This window comes from Calonectris borealis, chromosome 21, assembly GCF_964195595.1.
Source record: "Calonectris borealis chromosome 21, bCalBor7.hap1.2, whole genome shotgun sequence".
Lineage (NCBI taxonomy): Eukaryota > Metazoa > Chordata > Aves > Procellariiformes > Procellariidae > Calonectris > Calonectris borealis.
In genome coordinates, this window is record NC_134332.1 from 12,746,646 (window position 1) to 12,771,994 (window position 25,349).

Here is a 25,349-nt window from a genome sequence, read left to right on the forward strand (position 1 = left end):
TTATTGACAATATACATACAGCTCTTGTTAAAATCCAGATATGAAGAACTTCCCATGTCGCTGAGCTCCACACAGTGTGTTCAGTCACAGTGAAAGTCTTCCTGTTCTGGTAATACAAGACAAGAAAGCCACATCCCCATCCAGATTTTTGTCTCAGCTCCATGTTCTCATTTCATTCTTGGAAAGCATAGATCACAGTGTTGGACTATCAGTAAGTAACCCTCAAAACCAGCTCTTACTAGGGTACACTGCACCAAGGCTGGAAATGGGACCTCTACCCTGGCATCAGAGTGGGGAAGATACATTTCAGCGTACATTTTCAGTGCTGCCTGGAGAAAGCACCTTTATTATGCTGTTTTTCCACTGACTGCTTTTCTCCCGGAGGCTGACAGTCAATCAGGGACCTGCCCTCTGTTCCACCCACACATACAAAGGTTATCAAGGGCTGTCAGCTCGCAGAGCTCCACTTCCTTGGTAGGGAGAAAAGGAAGAACGTCTTTGCTTCTTCCGCCCCAGGCTAGGAAAAAAGGGAGGGAATCTGGTTTTAGTTCTGGCTGCGGCACCTCCTTAAGAGAGAGGGGACTGGTAGCAGTGGGAGGGAGGAGCTGAAGGTCCAGGGCTGATGAAAGGATAAGGGAGCCAGGGCAGAGTGGTGGACGTGATGATTCACTGGCTGCTCTCCTGGATGCATTCTCTGCCCCCAGTCTAGAGGGGAAATTAGGATAGGCCCTCGTCACCACAGGCTTAATTCCAGCCCTACAGAAATCGGTGGGAGTCCTTCCACTGGTTGCAGTGTGCCTGGGGTCTGGGGCTGTAAGCAACTGTTGCTCAAGTAGCTGGTACTGGGACAAATTCACTTTTCTCAGGACACTGAGAAACCCAGGATGCAAACCATGGAGTACTTAGCAGGCAGCTGCATACTCCCATTATGTTGCACTGAATGAAGCTTAGTATTTAGAAGAGATCACAGCTAAACAGGTTTTCTTCATTGTCAAACTATGTTTAGTTTTGTTTGTTTTTTTTTTTAAAAAAGATTTCTCTTTAATGCTTTTCTTTTGAAATAAGGGAACCTTTAATATAGCCAAAGTGGATGCTGTTTTTAAACAGATCAGTCTTTTGAGAATGTCTTTGTTTTCATCAGGTATTTAACTGGAGTTTAGTTACTAATGCTGGACTTATAGTAGCTAAAGCCAATATAATACTTTCCCGAAATATTACTCAGAACTGCTTAGGCTAATATTTCCAAAGCCAGAATTCTTTAAAAAGCTAAGAGCACAATCTCAAATGGCTCAGAGCCACATACCACAAAGTCTGACACTAAAACTTTTTTTACTCTAGGCAAGTTCTGTGTTCTTAAACTATTGTGTCAATCCTTGCATCAACTTCTGCTATGGCAGCCTTTTCCTAAGCATTGGTCATGGCAGTCTGAAAAGCACAAGAATTTATAATCCTAATACTCATGAGAGGATGCAATGAACAGATTGGGATCTAAACCCAAGGAAATGTGAGCCCAGGAAGGAATAATCCCTTTGAATGCCAGCAGCATGCAAAGGTGAAGGAACCACCCCAGCTGCACTCAGGGGCCCTTTTCAATTTCCTGGCTCAGAAGATTAAGCAGTTCTCTGCAGAGACTACTTCATCCAGCTACTGCTGCCTTGGTCTAGGAGCACGAAGAGCAGTTTTGATCTGAAAGATGCAGTGGTTCCAGATGTTAAGGCCCGCTAGCAGCTGGGCCCTGCATATAGAGCACCCCGACAGTCACAGCACTCGCTGAGCACGGGAGTCCCATCTCAGCAGAGCTAGCCCCTGCCTCAGGTCCCCTGCACCAGTGCCTCAGCAGGATGCCAGGCACTGGCCACTTTTCAGCTTTAAACTGGGCCGAAACCCTGACGTACCAGAAAGGCTTAATACGTGTGCCTGCAGCAACGCCCGCTGCACCGCAGCAGCCTGGATGTCCCAGTCCCTTGATGTTGTCCTTGAGAATGATAGTGGGCCTGCAGTCTTGCCATGTACACAGCACGACAATATGCAAACAAGGTCTGCAGAAAGGCACTGGTTTTCTAGAACCAAGGACAAGCAAGATGCCGACTGATTTGGCTGTGCTTTGCACACACAGTTCAATCAACATGCATCCTGGCAGCTGCCACATCTTGTCCAACCCAGGATGCACATTTGGAACATCCTCCTTTTTCTGCTAAACTCAGTCTGTTTTCTGTGAGTGAGGCAGGTTTGGTGTTTCCATTGTGCTGCAGCAATGCCATTAGTTATATTAACTACCCTCCACCCAGACATGACAATCCAGCATATCTCAAATTAGCCTTTTTATTGAAATCAATAAAGGAGAAGACACATGACACTAAACTATTTGGTGGCATCTTTGTTATAAACTCATTACTGGAAAAACAGCAATTGGACAGACCTTTAACCACTGTCATTGATTCTAGCACAGTGAGCGTGATCTATTGAGTTAATCAGTGAAGTTACTGCGGTTAGCAGTGTCTGTATGCTGCCCTGCTTAGGACTCAGCCAGATGTCTAGAAAAACTCCTCGTGTACAGGATAGTTGTAGGCCAGGTGCAAGTCTCACAAAAGCAAAAATTACACCACCACCACTCCCCAAACAGACTGGCTTTAAAGGCAGTATTTCACATTCTAGAAAAACCAAAAATAAAATGCCTTTGCACAGCCTCTAAGGTCCAAGAAGACAGCTCATAGCCATAAAGAGCAGGCCCTGCATAAGCAGCTCCCGGCATACTCCGCAGTCTATGCAGTTCTGCAGAGATGTGCTTTTAATTGAGCAGAAGTTTCAAAGGATACATTCATACAGGTGATTTTTGCAGGATTGACCCTTTCTGACCCTCACTGCCAGTGCCATGCCAAAAGTCTCAGCCCCTTGAACATTGGTAATTCTCAGGGCTGTGTATCTGAGGAAAGCTTAACATTGCTTTTTTTCCTCCAGTGACTAGACTTTTAAGTTCCATTTGTGTTCCTCGGAATTCCTTTTTCATCAAGGTTGCTGAAAGAAAAGAGACAGCGTCAGTATTAATACAATGCTCTATGTCTCATTCCTGGCTTCATGACAGAATTTAGACAGTAAAACACTTAAAATAAGATTTGTTTCACAAGAAAGAATTAATTTAATTTTTGCAGGTATCCAGTATCTAAGAGCTTTAAAGAGCCAGCATCTGATAACAAATTATTCTTGCAGGAGCCTGGTATCAGTTTATTCCTAAATACATATTTACTTGCAGGCATTTGGCATCAAGCTGCTTCTTGATAATACCAGGACATAGCATGTGATGCCAAATCATTTTTTAACATTCTTTTTGGCCATGGTGCCCCCAGATAAGCATCTTCTTACAAGCGCCTGTGCAGTTTAAAAAAAACAACAAAAGAAATTCAGACAGAAAGCAGACCCATTGTACGAAGAATAAACGTCTGCGAATAAGGCACATTTTTTGAGACACATGACACAGAATTTTCTTTGTTCGCCTCTGAAAATCTCTATAACAACAACCACAATTTAGAACTGAATTTCAAAGTTCTTCCAGCCACATTTACAGTGCTGCCTTTCACTTTATACTGGAACAGGGTGGGACAGGAGAGCCAATCTCCCCGCAGCTTCTCAGCATGCCCTTTGGCATCCCGCAGGCTCACACAGCAGTTGGGTCTGCTGCCTGCCCAAGACATGAGTGCTGTCCGTCACCAGTGACAGGCAGGGCAATGATACATTTGTCAAAGACACCATCTTGACAACAAAGATGCATGCTCCCCCTGATTGCTGTTTTGAAGCTGAGCTAAAATGTTTTTCTGCTTTATAGATTTTTTTTGTAATGGATTTTCCCATACAGACACTAACTTCTTTTTACAGTATTTTGTGAGGATACTCAAATTTACCCTAGGGAGAATTTATTCTATTTACTCCAATGAAAACCAACTATTTCCCTTGGGAGCTTTCTGCAGGTTTCTCCCTAGGATGAAATTCACTATTTTTACATGAAAACAAAGTTAACTGTTGCCAAAGTTGTTAGGTTTGTTTGTGTTTTACAAAATAAATATTTTACATGACAGTAATAAATAGCATTTTTTCCAAGAAAAAACAGCAAGTAAATTGAAGCAAAGGTGAGAACATATACTTATAAAATTTTCTAGAGACCAAAAGCTCTTCAACTTTCTTATACAGGAATAAGTGCATATAACCTGAGAACGCTCCTCTCAGAATGCCCTTTGCAGAGATATGGAAACTAAAGCAAGACAATTCATGAGACCAAAATTTTCATCTCTTTCATGGAAGATTTCATCTAATTCATGGACTAACAAGGCACAGTCCAGTATCATAATAATACCATTTTTTTCTCCATGTAAACAAAAAAATGAGTGTCAATAGCTTCCTGGGCAAGACTAAAGGTTTTTCACAGAATTCTAATCACTGCCACACGGTTGAAATTTCTTACCCATTTGAAAACACACTAAACTACACCAATTGCTTTGGCAAGCCAACACACAAAACCAAAGTTACAGGTATTCATGCAGCCACACAAAATTGCCTCTAAAAACGAGACTAAAGTTGATATTGGTAGAATGGGAAAACATACAAATCTAGAAGCAATAGTGTAGTGATTTTCAACTTCAATTATGTGAGCTAGTAGAAGTGCATGTGCAAGAGCTCGGCTGATTAACATAATGAGCTTCCTTAGCTCATCAAGCTGCACTGCCACACTCGGGGAAACCTGATAAGCACAGCAGTGCCACAGCCAGCTGCACACCTGTGGAAGGTCAGCAGTAATTTCATTTCCACAAAGGCAACACTCAACAGACTGGGAAGTTGTTCTAGGACCTGCTTCTGGATAGGTTTCGAAGAAGCTCATTCAGAATAGCCTGTTTATGAGAGGGCTTTGTAGACTCATTCTGTGTGAGCATCTGAGCTGCCTCAGCTTCCCCATGGTAGAAGACTATGGCAGCAGGAGTCCATCATGAAAACTGAACAAGTTTTCAGCTTTTCAGTACCTTTCCTGGAGCCAAACTTTCAGCATTCATTTCAAGAATTCACTCCAAGGGAGGGAGTGCCAGACTCCAAGTGCTCCACTAAAAACTGTTCACATATTTTTTCACATAACCTTTTAATGTGAAATCTATACATGGACGATGACAGCTCTGCCAAAAATTGAAAGAGAGCTGCTCCCCATTAGCTGCATCTTAGCACTTTCATTCCTCCGTTCCATGTTAAACAATGCACCTGCCAGTCACCAGGAGAGTGCCTTGGACCACTGCAGGTGAGAACTGCCCTGGTGCCCCGGCCCATGCACTCCCCATGGCGCCAGCTAGGCCCCCGGGGAAGACACAAGCTCTGCTGGATCCCATTCCAAAATGCCAAACAAGTGCTGACTTGGTAGTACCTTAAAATTCTGTTTCCCTAGTTAAATAAATCTGATTTTTTTTCATGTTTCAGATGCAAACTTCTGTATTTGCAAGGCTTCTGTTTATCATACTGAGTAGCATCTTTCTGCCATGTAAGATCTGCATGATATTTTTCCTCTACAAAATTCAAACTTTAATGGACTTTACAAACATGATTTGGATAAAAAGATGAGTCAGGATTTTCAGCACTCTAGATAGCAACAAGTTTATGACTCACAGTCAGGTCTTATGACTGAAGGGCTTTTCAGCTTATGGTGCAAGAAAATCTTACTCCCAGGCCATTCCATACTTTATTGCGACTGAGGTAGAGGTACTGTAGTTTTCTGGTAGCAACAGCGACAGATAGTCTCTTACCCATACATCCTGTGCTAAGAAGATCTTTTTTTTTCCTCAGCCATCTATGCCTTGTACTGCTCCTTCTTCAAATTTTCTCCTTTCATATCCCCTGGCATTCAAAACTTTCAGTGGGATTGTTGTTTCTTCTTGACTCTCTGTCCTGAAATGTTATTAATTTAACAGATTGATTCCGTACATCCTCAGTTCCCAGTGATCAAAGTTGCAAGAACTTAGGTCCGATCTGCATCGGACTTTTAAACTGTGAAGTGCTTTGGGATCCTCCAGAATCAGAGCAGATAGACCATATCTGATAATATCAGCTCCTGAATGTCCCTTCCTCTTGCAAAACTACAAAACTTACAGTGGAAAAGAACTTTTTCTTCCTATTTTTTCCTTGAACTGTTAAACTGACCTTGATGCTGAACATCAGTATTTGGCAGATAGGAGGTCAAATAATTTTTTTAGAGCTTTATTTCACGTCTGAAAGGATGTGAGAAGCAACTAGTCATATATTGGTCCAGTATTCCCTTGGACATCCAGGAAATTTGGGAAAGACTCGGAGGGTTCCCAAGGTTAGAAACACAGCCAACAGCAGCATACTGTACATCTTGTCGAAAAGTTCCTAAGCTACACATTTTGCTTTAAAATTATATCCCGATTTTCAAGTTCCAGGATAGGGGCTTCTCTGGAGACATTTTGGGCGTGTCATGCTTTGATCCCTCATTCAGTTCAGAGGAAAGGAAACAAAAGGCAAGGAAAGGATTTTGTTAAATGGCCAAGTCCCCCTTATTCCCATCATACTGCAGTCAACTACATCCCATTTCAAAGTGAAAGGAAGGAGGTACTGCTGTAAAGTGCACAGACTCAAACTCTGATTTAATATTGGAACAGGCTAATGTATTTATCGTGGGAAATATATAAATACAAAGCTTAAAATAGCTCATATGGTGCACTGTAATGTGAAATATGTTCAGATATAAATATAAAAAAAATTTTGGAAATACAAATGAGGAGAAACATACAGATACTGTGTATTCTAAAACTTCTAAATTTTGGTCATTGCATGATTTTTTATCATCGATCCCATATCCAGCAAAATTAGATTTACTGTCCTTACTTCTTATGAAATTACACAGAGGCTGCTGCTTTATTCCTCTCCAGGACAGTAAAAAGCAATAAAATTCTTGCAGATTTCGACAGCAGGCAATTCAATAAAAGGCTATGTATATTTTATAAGTACAATAAAGACAAGTCTATAGCTGAATCATAAATGGGTTTTTGTTTGGTTGGTTTGTTTTCTGTAAGCATCCTTGTTGGAGTCTGTTTTCAACACAGGTTGGTCTTCTCAACAGACAGCCTTCCCTTTTTGGGGAGAAGCAGAAGGAAATTTATATCTTTATAATGTATTATTTAAGTTTTGCTCAAGGGATTTTGCAATGCGTGTCTGTTTAAAATTTAAAGGTGTTGTGGAACTCAATACTTTCCTGTTCTTGATTAGTGCTATAAAATTTTACATGTAATTTTTTGTTACATTGTAAAGTGTATCTATCTTATCATTGTGGCATTCTCTTTTTTATGAGCAAACAATAAATATTTGATACATACATAATTATTTCCTAGACTTGCATCAATGCTTAGATATTTTTTTAATTCTGCAGTAATATAAGATAACATGGAGATTAATGGATTGGTGTATTTCTAAACAATAGTGCCACAAAGGATTTCAGCCTGTCTGCTGAAATATAAAATTTTATACAAATGTAAAACACAAACTTAACAACATGCAAATGAACTGCCTTGCATAATTACAGATGTGTAAATTTTTTCTTCTCACTTGAGGAAAGAAATTTTAAAACTATGAAGAAGCTGGACTCAGATTAAAGAAAAAATATGCTCCCTATTTCCAGTCTCTAGGACAAGTTCTGCAGCACTGAAAATCAGTAAGAGGCTTATCTGAGCAGGGATCGTGGCATCAAAACCCAAGTTTCCTGGAGAAGGAAACTTTTCAATGCATCTACATAGAATCCACAGGTACCAGAGGTTGCCCTTCTGAGTAGTTTGCTAGTTAAAGTCTGACTCGTACATCAAGGTACTAACTATTGTCATCTTATTAGATTAAATGAGGATACAAACTTTCAGAGTATTCAGAACACGATGGGACAGACCTAAATACATTTTTTCACCATCATTGTGCAGCTAAAGCCGTTGTTGTGCTTACTGTAAGAATTATAAATAAAGATGTTTTGTTTAGCAACAGAAGGTGATGCAGAGTATCTCTGTCTCAAAATCAAAATAAGTATGCTTTGGAAAGACACCTATATCAGCCCATCAAATGTCCAGGAAGAATTCCCTTTCAGTTGACTTATTAGAACATTATATTTCTTGTTATAATAGAAAAAGTGTGAAACCCACCACCTTAAAAATAAATTATTTAAATGAATCACAGCAGGGAGTACAGAGGAGGAAAAAACCCACACTATAATAAAAAAAGCATTCAAGGGAGAAAAATTATGGTCTCTAGGCTTAGAATGATCAAGACGAGTGGGGAAAAAAAAGAAAAGAATGAGAGCTATGGACTTATCTCAGATTTCTGTTTCCAAATTGTTGGTGGTTTGAAACCTACTCCTAGATACCATCCATATCAGACCTAGTACTCAGAGCTTGACATGTAAGTGCTAAACCCTTCTTAAAATAATTGCAGCCTTCTGCTTTCTGCCAAAACCTAATGATAAAATTCTCCTTTGGCATTGTCATTTTGCTATTTCAAGACATATAATCTGGTGACCGTATATTTCTATATGTTTGTGACTTTGGTGGTTAAATGCTAGGGGTTTTTATATCAGACGTGTTAGACCTAATTGCTTTTCTCCTTTCCAAATCATTTTTATCTATTCAAAGCAGACATACCACTGAAAAAACATTGGGTCTATACATGTACTGGCACTTACATATCATGCAGGACAGCAGTGATTCAGGCCCAGATCCAGGAGTGTGGGCCTCACCAGAACGTCTCACTAGCTTGCCTGAAGAAGCAAATAAAACAGAGCAATCGAACCTATACCTTGATAATTGGAAGACTTTTTACAACTTAATTAAATTTTAAAAGCATAATAACTGATAATGACATTTCGACCCACAGCTGATGCATTGGGGGAAAAAAAGAGGAGCCCCTAAAAGAACGGTGAGTGCTTTCAAATTGCAATAGCAGGGGCACTGGGATGCATCAGACACCATCTCCCCAGGGCAGGCGGGGCTCGGGAGTTTGGTTTCCTCCCAAGGATGGCTCTTCCGCTCTCCTCCAGGAGAGGACAGACTGACTGCCGGCGCAGGGACTGGAATGCTATAGAATAGGCCTGGCTACAGTCATACACCATACACCCTCGAGTACCATTGCAGACTGTTTTATACACTACAAGAAGGGCCGGAGGGAGGATCCGGGGAACTACAGGCCGGTCAGCCTGACCTCGGTGCCGGAGAAGGTTACAGAGCAGATCATCTTGAGTGCCGTCATGTGGCCCGTACAGGACAACCAGGTGATTGGGCCCAGTCAGCATGGGTTTATGAAAGGCAGGTCCTGCTTGACCAACCTGATCTCCTGTGACAAAGTGACCTGTGACAAAGTGACAAGTGGATGAGGGAAAGGCTGTGGATGTGGTCTACCTAGACTTTAGTAAAGCCTTTGACACCCTTTCCCTCAGTATCCTCCTGGAGAAACTGGCTGCTCATGGCTTGGATGGGCGTACTCTTCTGGCCGGATGGCCGGGCCCAGAGAGTTGTGGTGAATGGAGTTAAATCCAGCTGGCAGCTGGTCACGAGCGGTGTTCCCCAGGGCTCAGTGTTGGGGCCGGTCTTGTTCAATGTTTTTATCGACGATCTGGATGAGGGGATCGAGTGCTCCCTCAGTCAGTTTGCAGGTGACACCAAGTTGGGCGGGAGTGTTGATCTGCTGGAGGGTGGGAAGGCTCTGCAGAGGGACCTGGACAGGCTGGGTCGATGGCCGAGGCCAATGTATGAGGTTCAACAAGGCCAAGTGCCGGGTCCTGCACTTCGGCCACAACAACCCCAGGCAACGCTACAGGCTTGGGGAAGAGTGGCTGGAAAGTGCCCGGAGGAAAAGGACCTGGGGGTGCTGGTCGACAGCGGCTGAACATGAGCCAGCAGTGTGCCCAGGTGGCCAAGAAGGCCAACGGCATCCTGGCCTGTATCAGAACTGGTGTGGCCAGCAGGAGCAGGGAGGTGATCGTGCCCCTGTACTGGGCACTGGTGAGGCCGCACCTCGAATCCTGTGTTCAGTTTTGGGCCCCTCACTCCAAGAAGGACATGGAGGTGCTGGAGTGTGTCCAGAGGAGGGCAACGAAGCTGGTGAAGGGCCTGGAGCACAAGTTTGTTGAGGAGCAGCTGAGGGAACTGGGGGTGTTTAGTCTGGAGAAGAGGAGGCTGAGGGGAGACCTCATCGCGCTCTACAACTACCTGAAAGGAGGTTGTAGTGAGGTGGGGGTTGGTCCCTTCTCCCAAGTAACAAGCAATAGGACAAGAGGAAATGACCTCAAGGTGCGCCAGGGGAGGTTTAGATTGGATATTAGGAAAAATTTCTTCACTGAAAGGGTTGTCAAGCATTGGAACAGGCTGCCCAGGGAAGTGGTTGAGTCACCAATACCTCCCTGGAGGTATTTAAAAGATGTGTAGATGTGGTGCTTAGGGACATGGTTTAGTGGTGGACTTGGCAGTGCTAGGTTAACAATTGGACTTGATGATCTTAAAGGTCTTTTTCAACCTAAATGATTCTATGATTCTATAGTGTTTTCAGAAGAGGATTTTTAGGCCATAGAAATGCCCCATGTAATGGCCAAAATCCCACCTCTTGGAACGGCAACTGCCATAACCTTGCCCAGTCTGCTAGTGAGCATCTAGCAGAGGCATCATCTGAACTGGGGAGGGTTGTGTGGATTTGCAGCAGTTATAAAGTTACTAATTTTCACTGGTCCAGCTCTTACAATGATTGGTTCAAATTCATTCAGGGTTTTTATAACAAGTGCACGTTTCCAATACTCAGACACGGATATGGAAACAAGTTGATGCTGGCAGTGTTACACTGAATTTCTTCTCATCATCAAATTTATCTTGGTTGCCTGTAGAATACTTCACTGCATTAAACAACTTGTATTCAGTGCATCTTAAAAAGCCAGACACAGGAGGAGCAGTTCCGAATAGGAAGAACCAATAAAGCCATGTCCTAGAAAGAAAAGGAGGGGAAAATGGGGGAAAAAAGCAAATAAAAATTCCTCTTCTATTAGTGACCACTAGACCATCAGGAGGTACTGTATATAAGCCATGAAATTATTTTCTTCAGGGCACTGATGAAAATGTTGCAACATAGATCGATCCAGTCTACCAGCTCAATACACCTGCCCCGATACAAATGAAACCTTCCGTGCCTCTAACGAAGTGCAATAGTACATGCCTTTCCTCTTTTCATTTTGTAATTGTACATGAATTGCCTGTCTCAGCTTGAAAAGAAATGGATCCTATGAGATGAAGAACTGTCCGTAATGACTGACACCTCACACCAAAGGACACAGCTTCAGAGAAGCACGTGATTTTTCCCTACCTGGAGTTCAGCCATGGGACTAAATTCCATTAGCGAAAGATGGAGGTAACAGTGATTTTTAGCACCAGTATTGTCTCTCAACAGTGTAGAATAACATCAGTGCAACTGCATGCCAGGACACAAAGTCCTAACTCGTAACTCACAGAGAGTCCAACTTAGTCCAATCTATGCCAAGCAACTAAGAGTTTTAAATCAGACTTCCCTTCTGGGAAAATTAATGGGGGTGCGGAGGTCTTTTTTTTTTTTATTAGTTTTAAGAAACACTTAAAAAGGATTTGATTCTGCAATGAGAGAATTTAATGGGTATTTCCTTTAAAGAGCTAAGCAGTTGGCAGTGCTATTACACAAAAGGAGTATTTCAAGTATTGGCTTTGGAGATCACAAGCATCACACTTCAAAATAATTTCTTTCATACAGATATGGTGTTTCTATTTTCCACTAGTAAAAGGAAATGCTTTACATTATTTTTGGATGGTTTAAAAGTAGGCAAAAGCAAAAATTTCCAACTGTTCAATTCAATGTCAAGATGTTCAATTCAATACCAGATGGTGCCACGTGGGAATAAAATAAGGGTCCCCTCAACAGCACAAGCTTCTGGGATGGTGCAGCCAAAGCTCTGGGAATTACACCATCTGTGGTTTCCTGCTGACCTCAGTGGGCTCTAGAGACATATGTGACCATCAGGACTCAGGACATGAGCAGCAACCAGGCAACAACCCCAAAGGCTGCTAACAGCAGGAACAGCCAACAGGCAAACATTCTTTTAAATCAAGTTCATTCTTCTTAAAAAACCATGAAGAGAGATAAGCTTATGAACCACCTGCAGCCTCCATGCAATTGGTATCCAAGGAATAATCAGTCTGTAAGTTGGACCAGTTATTTTATCTCTGCAGAAGATCCTTGGTAAGAGAAAGAGGCCAGCTGAGTTGCCAACCAGCTTTTTAGTCAGCATTCTTTTCCTTGCCTTCTCAGTGCATTCATTTAGTAAGCACCAGAGAAAACAAAATCAGCTACCAAAAACATCCACAACAAAACCAACCTGGATGGGAATCTGACATATTTATCAAACATCCAACTGCTGAAAGATATGAACAGTATTAGCACCGCATCTGCCAAAATCAGGAGAAAGGAGGGAGGCCAAATATGTGCTGTCAAATATGCAAGCTCCAGTGCCCCTAGCTATGAGCAAACCTCTTCAGTTGGACCTCTTAACACAAACATCTCACTAATTGAAGCTGCATTTTTGTGTAATACTTTACAATTTTATTATTCCCATTTTAATGCTGGTTATAACAACCACTGGTTATAATAACCACTAGCCTTAGGACCCTGGTTTGTGCTGCAATTAAAATACAAAGTAAATTTAGACGTGCTAGCAATAGACAATAAAATTCTAGCATTTGGTTTAGTATTCACAATGCTTTTATATTTTTGTCATGGCCGCAGATCCCAAACTGAAGCTTCACTATTTACAGGTGTCTGGAAACACCAGAAAGTGCCAAAAATGGTAATATAGTAGCTTATATTCGTGAGTTTGATCCAAACTTTTATAACCTTAGGAAAAAGTAAAACATACAAAAAATAGTTAATGCTGTTTCCATTTTCTTCCTTTGTAAAACAGAAATTTTTATTTAATAAAATAGCCTTGACCCTGCTCCTGGAGTCAGTATGATTACATGGTAACGGCAGAACTGACCACATGAAGGAAATCCAAAATGTTTTTCAGGCCAAGCTTATGGTTAATCATAACTGGCATTGCAGGCAGATTTTACCTTTAAAAGCACGGGTTTTTTTCTGAAGAAAATGCAGGAGCAGGAAATCAGAAGAAGCTAACAAAAATAGCTGTTAATTCCCAAAATCCTGCAAAGTAAATCATTACAGGAGTTCACAGCACAACAGGTCTGATACTAACATGAGAAGTGAGCGCTGTCCGTCTATTAACTATATAGAATGATTTTGTCTGTATTTCAAATCATAATCATATATTCCTCATACCACAATGCCCTTCTCCCACTTAAACCATCCACTGAGTGTGCTGCAGCCAGCTGCCACGTCTTGCATCCCTTTTTCAACAAATATTTGGGCAGGAACATCCTTTGTTTATTCATTACTCGGCACTATGGGATCCTGAATCTAACAGGGACTGCCAGTGCTAATTCAGTGTAAATGCTGAGCCAATATAATACTCCAGATCTTTCATTGACAGTGTTATGCAAAAGAGCAATGTAGTATACAGTCCTTAAACTTAAGGAAAATGAAAGGTTTCCTGACTGGCAAAGAATCAAGTGGGACAGAGGATAATGCCTTTTTTTTAAATCATGTTTAAGATTCTGTATCACATAAACATAGAAATAGAGATTAAAAAAATCCATCTAAAAAAAAACAGTTTAGTAGCTTCCAAAATTACGAGGGAGAAAAAGAGGGTTTCATTTGATACTCTTCACCATGATCTCAGAATTCTACTTCTTAGTTCAGAGCTATATCAGACATGTATCCCATTCCAGCTGGCTTCTGTTAGATAATGCAGAGTCAGAGGCCGTTTCAAGGAAAGGATGGGAGAGGAGTCTGGCAGGTGAATAATCATCAGCACCTGACTAATTTAGTAGAGAAAGTAGCAGGAGCTTTTAAGTCTCACTGAGGCCCCAGTTTGCATTATGAACCTGGCATTAGTCAGGGTATCTTCTGAACTGTGAGATTTGCTGGTGTGGGCTTCCTGCTGGGGAATTATGGTGCTGTTATAATCAGAGGATGGAGCTTGTTGAGTCAGGTATCAATTGCATTTGTGTTATTGATTCTTTACAGAAATCTGTCATTTAAAAAGAGGAGTATGTGGTTGTTTTCCTATCCAAATGCTTAGCAAAGCTACCTGACAGGCAAAGCAAGGTGCAGAGTTAGTACTACGGTAGTCTAGAGAGAAATTACCAAATACATCCCTACAAAAGTGGTTTGTGCAATTGGTTACAGTGGAAGTTAGATTACCCTTGAGGTAACACTCTGAGGCTGTACCTGAATAGCTTGCGTACCAGTAAAGAGTACTTGACTCCCATACCAGGAGCAAACTGAATCCTCTCTCCTCTTGTCTGCGTGCTGAACGTGCAACAAGGACTGCCAGGGCAGCCAAGGAAGCCTCTACTGCTGTTTGTGCTACTGAAGGTTGGGCTGAGCTCTCTTCTGTTTGAGTTTCTTTCACATCTGTTCTATGTATCATTATTCACTTTTTGCAACACTTTGCACTTCTAACTGTGGGATCTCAGTGTCCTCTACGCAGGCCAAAACATAGGCTTCAGTTAGCTCTTTGCCATTTCATCTCTCAACTACAGTTTGTTTGTCATCTAAAAAAAAACTATGGAAGATGGCATAAACTTGCTCTTTAACAAATTAAGTGTTTTCTGCTTGTAAATAAGGAGAGAAGTTTTTGCTTCTGTCATCTTGACTGAAAGCAAATTGTATCAAAAGAATTCTTGATAGGTGGCGTGAGCAGCAGAATAGTACCTGGCACTGCTTGTTTCAGAAGTACATATAAAAAGACTTTCCAATAAACTACTGCTTTTCTTTTTTCTCTTTGACTCAGAGCTGAAAGTGTTAGCATCTGCAGTCAACATCTGAAATTTGGTCCAGAACAGCTGATTCACTACCTGTTCTGCAAAACCATAAGACATGATATCTTGAGATGATCATCACCATTAGTTTGATCAGAAAGAATTTTTGGTCAAGCAAACAGTAGAGCAGATAATAAAGACAACTTTCAGAAGAGATTACAAGGAAAGATAGGAAACTTTGATTAAAAGCCATTTAAAATGTTATCGATAGCTTGATAGCCTGTCAAAGTTAGAACCCTTTTCTAATCACACAAGGGCCTGCTTTTTTGATGGGAATTTTCTCTGACATACAAAATGTTAAGCAAAACCTATTAATCTGGTCTGTCAAAAGCACATGCAGCAACACTCTGCCCCTGGCCCCAAACCTCCCATCTGCTGTTAGCATGAAGATTCGGTCCACAAGACTGCCCACCAGCAGCAAGGAGCAGTATAGACCCAGCAATTGTCAGCTGTGTGCTGCAAAAATTTCTAAGGAAAAAAAAAAAAAGAAAAAGTGGGGGGGGGGACAGGCATGATACATAATTATGATCTATTTTGGGCATCAGCTGAATGGACACACTGTATAAACTTGAAGGCTTTTAAGGCATCTTCATATTTACTTTCTGATTTTTAGAAATACTGTAAATCCCACATAAATTGGAAGGGGACCAACCTTGTGTTAGACAAATCCAATGACAATAAAACTCGAAGTATAGTGGTAGGGTCACAGTGTCTTAGCCTTGTGTCTTAAGTGCCAAGTTAGGAAAAATGTCCATCTAGCTGATAACTCTTCAGAGTTTAACTCTGATCCAAGAACTCCTTTTTGAGGAATTTCTATGATATTAGCATTACATAAGGCTAACTATGAAAGTCTGACATAGTGAGGCTCTTGTATTTGCCTGCTGTCTATTTCTAAACTGTGGGTTGAACATAGCCCTCTGCCACCAAGAGACATGATTAGCATTATCAGGTTTAGAGCCTGCCCTGAGATTGCTCAGGAAAAGAATTGTCATAGCTCTCAAGAATACTGTATATAGGCATATGCTTTCAGCCAGCTGAACCCACAAGAAGTTTCTGTTCACAGGAGCTGGTTCTCAATAAAGGAGAATCAGCTTTTAGAAAAAAAAGAGACAGATGGAATGAAATAAGAATGCAAGAGGTGTATAGTTTACAGAGGTTTCCCACCTACAAAACACACTACTAGAAAACACTTCTATACATCCTGAAAAAGTAGAATATATTGCCTCTTTATCAAGGAACATTAGGAAAACAATGAAGAAGATGGAGGATGAACTGAAAATACTTGCAAAAGTAGTTTTTTATAATAAAGAATTGTAGTTTTGCTATGCTTTTTGAATGCCGTTCTACTGTTCTCTTCCGTGGTATCATGTTTGAAATTCCTTTCCATTCCTCATGTTCAAGATTTCCTTGTTAAACCCCTTCTCAAAATCCTTCTGGTGAAGACAGCAATTGAGTATATGCCTCCTCATTTCAGTAGCAAGAAGGCTGTTTCTCATTTTACAAGCTAGAAACTGAAGCTCAAAGAGGCTACATGGCTTGCTCAGGGCAATCTGGTACAACAGGGACTTGTTCAGCTCTGCTCGAGCTGTGGGGCCACCTCGGAGCAGCCTGCTCCATGCAGGTGGCCAATTTCAGTCAGAACTCAGCCCATAGAGATTGGGCATGTAATTTGTCAGATTTAAACACCAAGAATAATTTCTAGCTAGCAATTTTTACAGTCACTGGAGAGGGAGGGAGGAGGTGGGACAAAAGTCTGCGGCAAGCTTAGACTCATTTTTTAGTAAATGAAGCAACATCATATAGGAAAGTGACTCAGTACCCTCAAAAGATAATGAAGTTCACCTGAATTGTTTTCAGTATTGGTTGCAATTATCTTATAGGGCAACAGGAAATTAAAAACAGTAACAAAAGTGACATTAGAGAGATTTCACTTTTTTAAATGTCAGCTTTTAGCTGTCACTTTGACATGTTCTTTTGTGTGAACATGAAATTTTAAAGGGATGGTGTCAAACCAAACTAAAAACCTGTAGCCCTCTCAATCCTTTGCTCTCTCCCTCTGAGAGCAGTGAATAGTATAGAAAAATCAGCATAATGATCAAAAGCAAGACCACTTGCCTTGCCTGCCATTTTGCCTATTTACTTTTTTTTCGCATAGTGCAGTTCCTACTGGAGACAGCTTCATGGTACACCATGGAACATTCTGTCACTTCAATTTCATAATAATAAATCATCACTAAAAAACATAATGGTATTAATATTTTATCAGTTTTGACGGAGACATAATTCCATGTCTCTCTGGATTTGTACATGTGATGCTTTATTTTATAATTCCTACCAGTTCCATTTTGGGGCCTGATTGGATACTGATCCTATTTCTAAAACCCTCCATTAACCTGTCAATAATTTAGGATGTTTGCTCCAGTCCAGACCAACATCCATCTAGGCTCACATCACCCAGTGGGTCACTTTCAGATACATACTGGAGAGCTCCCCAGCACCCTTTTGCAGCCCCCAGCTGTCAGCAGCCCTTGGGCATCCCAAGCCAGAAATGCCCTCTAGTCCTTGTATGGACCGCATGACAGGCCTCTGGTATATTCCTTTCCTTGTCCATCCTGATCTATTTACCCATTCTCACACAGAAACCACTCACTACCGCTGAACATCTTTGCCAGCATCCTCTGTGCCTCTTCAAAATTTGAGATAGCACACAAGGACAAAATGCCATGGTGTTTTCTCTTTTATTCTCTATTCATTTTCTGAGAATTTCCAGCATCCTGTTGGTCATAGGGGTCTTGATTTTGCTTTGTGCATTAATCTTCAAAGACCCACCTATTATAATCTATGATCTGCTTCCACAGTATTAACAATTATTGCAGAGTCCATAATTACATACGATTTTTTTCTCCTGATGGGTGCCACTTAAATTTTATCTCCATTAAATTTTATGCAAGATTTTATCACAAGTTGTTCAGTATCATGAAGTCTTTCTAAATCCCTTGCCTTTTGGGTCTTTTTTTTTTTTAAAACTACCCTGATTAACTCAGTATTATCAGAAAACTTTGCCACCTCACTGTTCAACTCTTTTATACAATTCATAACCTGGCAGATGACAGATGCTTCAGCACAGACCCCTGCTGGACACCTCTACCAGTTTTCTTCCATTAAGAAAAACAACCAACTATTTCTACCTTAGTTTCATATTTAAACAGGTATTTATCCATGGGAAGATCTGATCTCTCCTCCTGTCCCTTGCCTGCTTTATTTCTTTAAAAGCTTTTGGTGAGGGAGCTTGATAGATGCATTTTGGAAATCCAAGACTGTATTGGACTCATGCTCAATGACTTCTTCAGAGAACATGAACAGTTTTGTGAGGCAAAAGATACACTGATTTTTCACTGAGGCGTATTTTTCTGTGTGTGTAATAACCATTTTTATTATTGTTTCCAGCAGTTTTCTGAATATGTATCTCGGATATATGGGTCTCTAGCTCTCCAGATTTCTCCTAAACTGCCTAAAAATTGGTATCACATTTGCCATTTCTGTTCTTCTGATACTGAAGCTCTTTCATGAAACAGGTTGCAATTGCAGTCAGTAACGAATGAATTTCATGTTCAAATTCCTTTAGAATTCTTGATAAAAAGTTATCTGGCTTTGGCACTTTTTTATTTTTCATTTTCTTCATCTGTTCTATAGCTCTTTCTAGAACTATAGGCATTTCAGATTGAGAGAGATTTTTTCCAGTACATCTCTTATAAAACATGAGTTTAATGTGGAAACCTCCCTGATCTTCACAAAAAAAAGTAGATGGAAAAAATTAATCTAATTCTCCGCATGCTCTTGATAATTCATTGACACTGCAAAATCTATTAGCCTTCCTGCTCCTAGTGTGTTGAAAAAGGGTTTATTGCACCTTTTTTCCTCAATGTCTTTTATTTTGAGCTGCCTTATTGTACTTTGAGATCTAATTGACCTAAGTTTACGATCTTTTCTATTTTCATCATTTGGACATGACTTCAACTTTTTGAAATTTTGTCTTTACTAACAGCCTCCTTCAGTCTACCGTTCAGCCCTGCTAGCTTTCTTCTGGTCCAGTCGGGCATCTTTAATAACATTCATGCCACCTGGAAACATTTTTCCCTTTTGAGAGTCGATTTTAGTTTCTTTTTAACAAGAATTTGGGGTGGGGGGTTATATATTACTTAAAAAACCCAAAATCCTCCTGTTACAGAATTTTTTGGTTTTAAGGTTCCTGCAAAAATGTGAAATACAAACACATTTTGGTCTGTTACAGACTGGCTCATTGACAATAATATTCTGCCCAGGTCATATACACTGTTAAGAGGCACATCTCCTCTAGTGGAATCACAGCTGGCTGCTCCACAAAGCAGCAGACAAACTTAGCAAAACTTAGCAATGGCATCATATCCTAAGGTGTCATTTACTCAATCTACATGGTGGTAGGAGGAATCACTGATTGTTTCCTGCTCCTCTCAGCCAAATTTCCATCAGCACGTTGCCACCACTGTTACACCCTAATCACCCAGTGAGTAGTACAGTCCTGATGCTAGATTTTTCCTATTTAGATCTCAAAATTCAAATATAGGGATTTTACATTGTGTGTCGAGATAGGTTAGTTTATCTGATTTCATACTAAGCTATTTTTTATATATTCTGCACTCATCTGTAAGTTCAACAGTTTGCCAAAACACTGTACAATGGCACTGTACAATGTTCCTCTGATAATTTTTTTTCAACCAGGTTTCTAACACAAATGCTCCAGGGTCTCTCCTATACCTTGTTTCACTTTTCCCTGTTTTTATCTGCCATCTTTAGTACTGAGGCCTTCTCTTTCCCCTACCCTGCCATTGTAAGTGTTAGAGGTTCTTCTTCTGCAGCAGCTGCGATATTATGTAATTGTTTCGTTTTCAAATTTTGCCTGACAATAGGTCTTTCCTCACTCAAAACTTCCTTGCCCTACTGCTTATCATTCTCATATATTGCTTAATTCACCAACGTTTTCTGATAATGACTACAGAAGACAACTAGATAATTGTGTTGAATTAAATACCGGCTTTCCCTTTTCTTATGTTTGTATTAAAGTTCTGTTTAGGGTTCCTATTAAGGTAGGAAGGATATGGACTTAAAATCTGTGAATGTGCACTATTAGACTTGAAAATACATGCACAGACCAAATTTTGTCCAGATATAATACTTGATAAAACAGGTATTGTTTCTGTCTCAAAGAACTCGTTTAGCCCTTGTGGAATAGCATGCTCTCTCTCTTCCCTTCTGTGTTTTAACATGTGTTCTTGCTCAAGCTACGTCAAAGAAAATCTCTATTGTTTCAGCTTGGGTGAAATTTTGAGGAGACACGGGATGAGACTTCCACAGCCTGGGAATGATCCAAATCAGTGCGATGCTACGGAGCGCTAGATCTTGGCCATGCTCCGCTGGTGCTTCTTGGCCAGCAAGTAAAGCAAGTTTCTCGTTTAGAGCTTTGACAATGAAAGTGGGAGCCACTGTAAATATACATAGTACGTACTTTGTCCATATGTAATATTTCTCCAGACTGCTGCATTCCAGTGATGAGTCGAATCTAGCTGACGTCTTTGTGACGAATTTAAAAATCCAGATATTATCGTCTGTTTTCTTTTAAAAAAGATTAATCATAATAAATATTAATTTTTAGACGTTTTATTCTGAGGAAAAAGCCCGGGCGTTCGGGGTTTACCGCGGGCACGAGCAGCGACGCTGGCGGGAACGGGCGCGCGGCCGTGGGCGCCACCTGCTGGGCCAGACGAGACCGGCCGCCGGCCCCGCCCCGCCCCGCGCGCCGGCCCCGCCCCCCCGCGCACAGGCCCCGCCCGGAGCCCTGCGGAGAGCGGGAGGCGCCCGTTATCGGCCGAGGAGGAGTCGAGCGGACCCAGCCGTTAGAGGATTCCAGAAACACAGCCTCTGCGGAGGCTCCTGAAGCAATAGGGGTCATACCCTAAATGCCCGGCCTCTCCCCCTTTAAGCTACCGAGACGTTTCCACCCAAAAGATACTAGGTGACTGGCAAACAAATGTCAACAAATTAAGTTCCCTGACACATAGCTTTATAGGTGCATGTAATTGCTATTTCTTTTCCTTGAAGACCATTTCATAAGGAACACCAAGTACAACGTGTGCAGCTAAAATTAAAATCATCATCACTTCCAGGTAAACTCGGAGAATCTAAACAGGACAAGACTGGGAAGTGTAGAGAGTCACTGCTTATGCCAGGTACCTCCAAGACTGAAAATTATTTTGCTGGATTTTCACTTGTAAAGAAGACTCTGTCATGTTTTCTTTCTAATACAGTTGAACTGAATGAGAAACTTCTGAAACAAAAATAAAGTGGCACTACCCTTGCCTAGCTCACCAGTTTCTTACAGAGAAGCAATGCAGATCTTTTGCTGCATCCTTAACAACTGCAAGAAAATGCCATGCCATCTAGCACGAACAGAGGCTATGCTTGAACCCCCTTTCCTTTTGTTAGAGCAAGAGTCACAAAGTTTCAGCAGTTTACTTTCCCCAAAATGCCTGGTATTCAGTTGCCTCTCTTACTACCGTAAGATACTGTCCAAAAAGGTGTTAACTTTTTGTTTGGAGGCTTGATTCCTGATTGATAGAAATAGAACAACCGACTGTAGAGTTATGAATTCCCTTAATATGTCAGCACAATAACACTATCATGAAGGCCACAGCTTTGCTCAGAGAGTTCAGAGTAAGTCTTTGATCTATTTTCATCCTATAAATCATTGTTGTGGAATCTCATCTTAATTTTGAAAAGTTCACGTATATGCTCATTGCATGGCCAGTTGAGTGGTCTGACTGTAGAACAATTCTTGTCATGTAGCAGATCAGGTATCTGTCCTTAGCACGTGAAGAACACAAGTGAACAGCCAGAGCCCTATTAAGACAGCAGAACCAAGTACTGCTCTCCGGTGGTCCCCTCCTAGTAGTGCCTACAGCAGCGTTGAAAACATGGGAATGGAGAGCATCGGTGGAACAAAGGAAAAAGGGGACTCTTCAGGGAAATTTTGTGGTGACAATATTATTCTTATTGACTGCTTATATTAGAAAATACATCAACTCCCAAATAAAACCACAGAAAGTAAGTCACCTTTCAAGCAATTATGCATTATCACAATCCCTGAGTGGCAAATGCATCTCTTCCGTATACTACATGTGATGTTGGCAACTTTCCTGCTACTTCTTCATGTTCCTGTGCTCAATTCTGCATTAAATTTGCTTTCTGAAGTAAGTGCAGCTAGAAGTGAACTGCAGGAACTGAGCCCCCCCAATCATTGTCATTAAGGCCAATTTTCATCCAGGATTCAGTAGGTCCACTCTGGGTAATACGAGAAATTATACACAGTACACTGTATGGGTATTCTTTAAATTCTAGCTTAATATATTCTGGCTTTTCATCACTAAATCAGCCTCTCAATTCTGACAATATAGATAGAACAATGCTTATCTAAATGTATGTAATATACCTTAATACCCAGACAAAACCAGCAGTACCATTGGAGGATGGAGTTATTGTTCTTTGTTTTTCTTCAATCATCATACACAAACTTTGCTTGAAGACTCCAAAAGGAAGGTATCTGTTCCTCCTTATATGTTAAGTTTGGAGAATGAAAACAGGAATGCACATTTGCACTTAACCTTCAGTTAAAAAAGGAAGAAAAGAGAAAAGTCCATTAACAATCAAATAAAATGTTTACTTCTGAGTTAAATTACAGCTCCTTCTTCATCATGCATGAAGAGTATTTTTCCTTCATCCTGCTACTTGGGATAAAGCTATGTGAATCTGCTTTCCCCTACTTGTTAAAGCTCCGAGATGAACATTCGCTGAAAATGATGGCAGAAGTTATGTCCTTGACCAGTCTATCGCTTTCACTCACTATTTCCCCCAATATAGCACTTAGTTACACACCCAATATTGGGTGTTACACACCCAATTTTCCCAAGAAGCAAAAACAATCACATCTTTAAACTAATGTCACCAATAAGAGTGTTGACAGCTTGTTCTGAGAATCCGAGAATGCTGTCCCTAGGCAAGCAATGCAACACATCTTCCTTACACCTCTTACACATTCATGACACTGATGGCACAACACAGGCATCTGTAAAGCTAACACACACAAAACATGCCATCACTCTTTTCGTTTTGGCTTGACTCCCACATGCCTCCTATCTTGCCTTCTAACTCACAGACACTTTCTCCCTTTCTCTTCTTAATCTACCCACTGGGCAGAAACATCAAGCTTGCGAAATAACGCTGGGGCGCCTGGTAGTTTTGCCCACAGAGGATTCAGAATGAGCAGAGCAGCTGCCCCTACAACCCTCTGAGACCAATTTCACAGCTTCCACCTGCCTAGCTCGAGACTTGAAGTTTGACTGAGCTCTAAGACTTCGTCCGCATGGCCAGTATAGCAACAATGCACAGTACTTCGGGAGTCGTTCCTGAACCATGTTTCCTTAGTTCAACTATTTAATCTTTAGAAGAATTCTACAAATAATATTGATCTAAACCCACATTGAAATAGTTTAGAAAGGAAGGAAAAACTTGAAAAAGGATGCACTGTACCAGGATCTATGATATCTGTCCATCCTTATGTATCTCACCATACTGGTAGATCAAGGGCAAAAAAGATATGTCTCCTCTGCCAATATGTAGATGGCACCTCCAGTGTATACATAGTAACATCATTCTCTTTTACACAGAACAATTTAACAGTAATTTTATTAGAGATGAGTTTGCTATACATTCATCTTGTGCTGCATTTCTACATGTGGAGTTCTTGCTAAATGATTCTTGGTTCTAGATCATCAAGAAATCAGAAAGGCGAATGCCACATTAATCCAAAGAAACAGACTCAGAGAATGTGAAAAACATGTATTTAAAATGTAGGGAGAAGACATTAGGGATTCAGTCCCTCCTTTTATATATGCGTTAACTCCCGCTCAGAAAATTACAGGAAGTACTACAAGAGTTGTAAGAAGCAGCCTTAACTTTAAAATAAAGACATGTATTTTAATAAATAGAAAAATAATGCTTCAAGGCATACTAAGGCAACTAGTAACATGGTAAAAGTAAACATAAAATTTTCTTGTGGATAAATTCCTACAAAATTGCATATTATGTTACCCTTTCCCACAAAGCACATTAACTTGTCACAGGGAAAAAAAAAAAAAGGCTGGACTGGGAAAGATTATTGTTCTGCTCCAAAATGGATCTCCTTTGTTTCTTTTCAAGGCATTAGATGGCATTTGTTTTGTGAAATGTGTAAAGTAACCTGCTTTTGATGGCTTGCTGGATTGTGCCTCTTTTCTTATGTAACACAAACAAATTGTTTTAGAGGTCTGGTGCTCATTAAACAGTTAGTGCTTTCCATATTATTCATAAGAAATTACAGTGCATATATTAGTCTCAGTCTTGTAACAATATTTTTCAACAATTGAGAAATTCTGATGAAATGACAATGCTTTCTCTAGTTGCTGCTTCCAAATGCTAGTTTAGATTTAGTTTTGAGAAACTAATTCACTCTTTGGCAGCAGAACCGTTTGGCAGGGCAGACTAGATGCCCATTGCAACACCGTCTGCTTCCAGATATTTTTTCTGTGGCAATCAGGTGTTCAAAAATCACCTACTCTATTCAGAGACCAGTTGAAGACATGCTACCATAGTAAATATATATCATCATTTATTTCTCCTCCAGGGGATTCCAAGAATACTCAGTTCCTCCTGGATTTCTCAGCAGCACTTACATTGCAAAAGACTGGTGCTCTTTCCCTCTTTCTGTTGCTGTTTGTAGCAACACCTGGTTCTGCCGCTTGACCATCACCTTCGGGCTCGTTCAGACCTCGCTAGGGAGCGCAGGAGCGCCGTGTTCCGCTACCCGTCACTGCGGCCCTGCTGAGGTGTCCCTGGGGCCGGCGAGTACCGCGACCGCCCCTCGCGTCCGGGACTTCGGAGACAAGCGAAGCGCCGGATCGCCCCGAGGGCCTGCCGCAGGGCGGGACCGCGGAACGCCGAGCAGGGCGGCCTTTCTGCACGCCGCGGCCGCGGCCCAGCGCGCCACGCGCGGCCGCGGGAGGAAAGCGCGGACGCTGCGCGGCCTGCTGCGGGCGCGGCGAGCGCCGTCGCCGCAGCCCGCGCGCGGCAGCGAGGCGGCGCGGCAGGGCCCCGGCAGCCCCGGCCCGCCGACGGGAGCAGGGCCCGACGCCGCCAGCTGCGCGACCTCCCCGCGCCTCCAAGCGGTGCCACTGGCGGGGGCTGCGCCAGCAGGGGGCGCCGCCGCCGCCCGGGTAAGAGTCGCGCCCGGTCGCCCTACAGCCGCTGAGCGGCCCCGGAGGG

General features: G+C 41.5%; 1 long non-coding RNA gene across 7 annotated transcripts; it reads right to left on the reverse strand.

Moving 5' to 3' along the window:
* LOC142091513 (uncharacterized) lies at positions 1–25,230 on the reverse strand. Of its 7 annotated transcripts, XR_012676830.1 has the most exons (5): positions 24,761–25,088; positions 22,483–22,654; positions 8,702–8,776; positions 5,772–5,913; positions 1–3,015 (listed from the first exon to the last, which is right to left on the reverse strand). It is a non-coding gene; the product is annotated as an uncharacterized LOC142091513 (long non-coding RNA). The 7 variants fall into 7 exon arrangements; XR_012676832.1 differs by lacking the exon at positions 8,702–8,776 and having other exon boundaries at positions 24,761–25,086; XR_012676833.1 differs by lacking the exon at positions 5,772–5,913 and having other exon boundaries at positions 24,761–25,083.
* Positions 25,231–25,349: the final 119 nt, after the last annotated feature.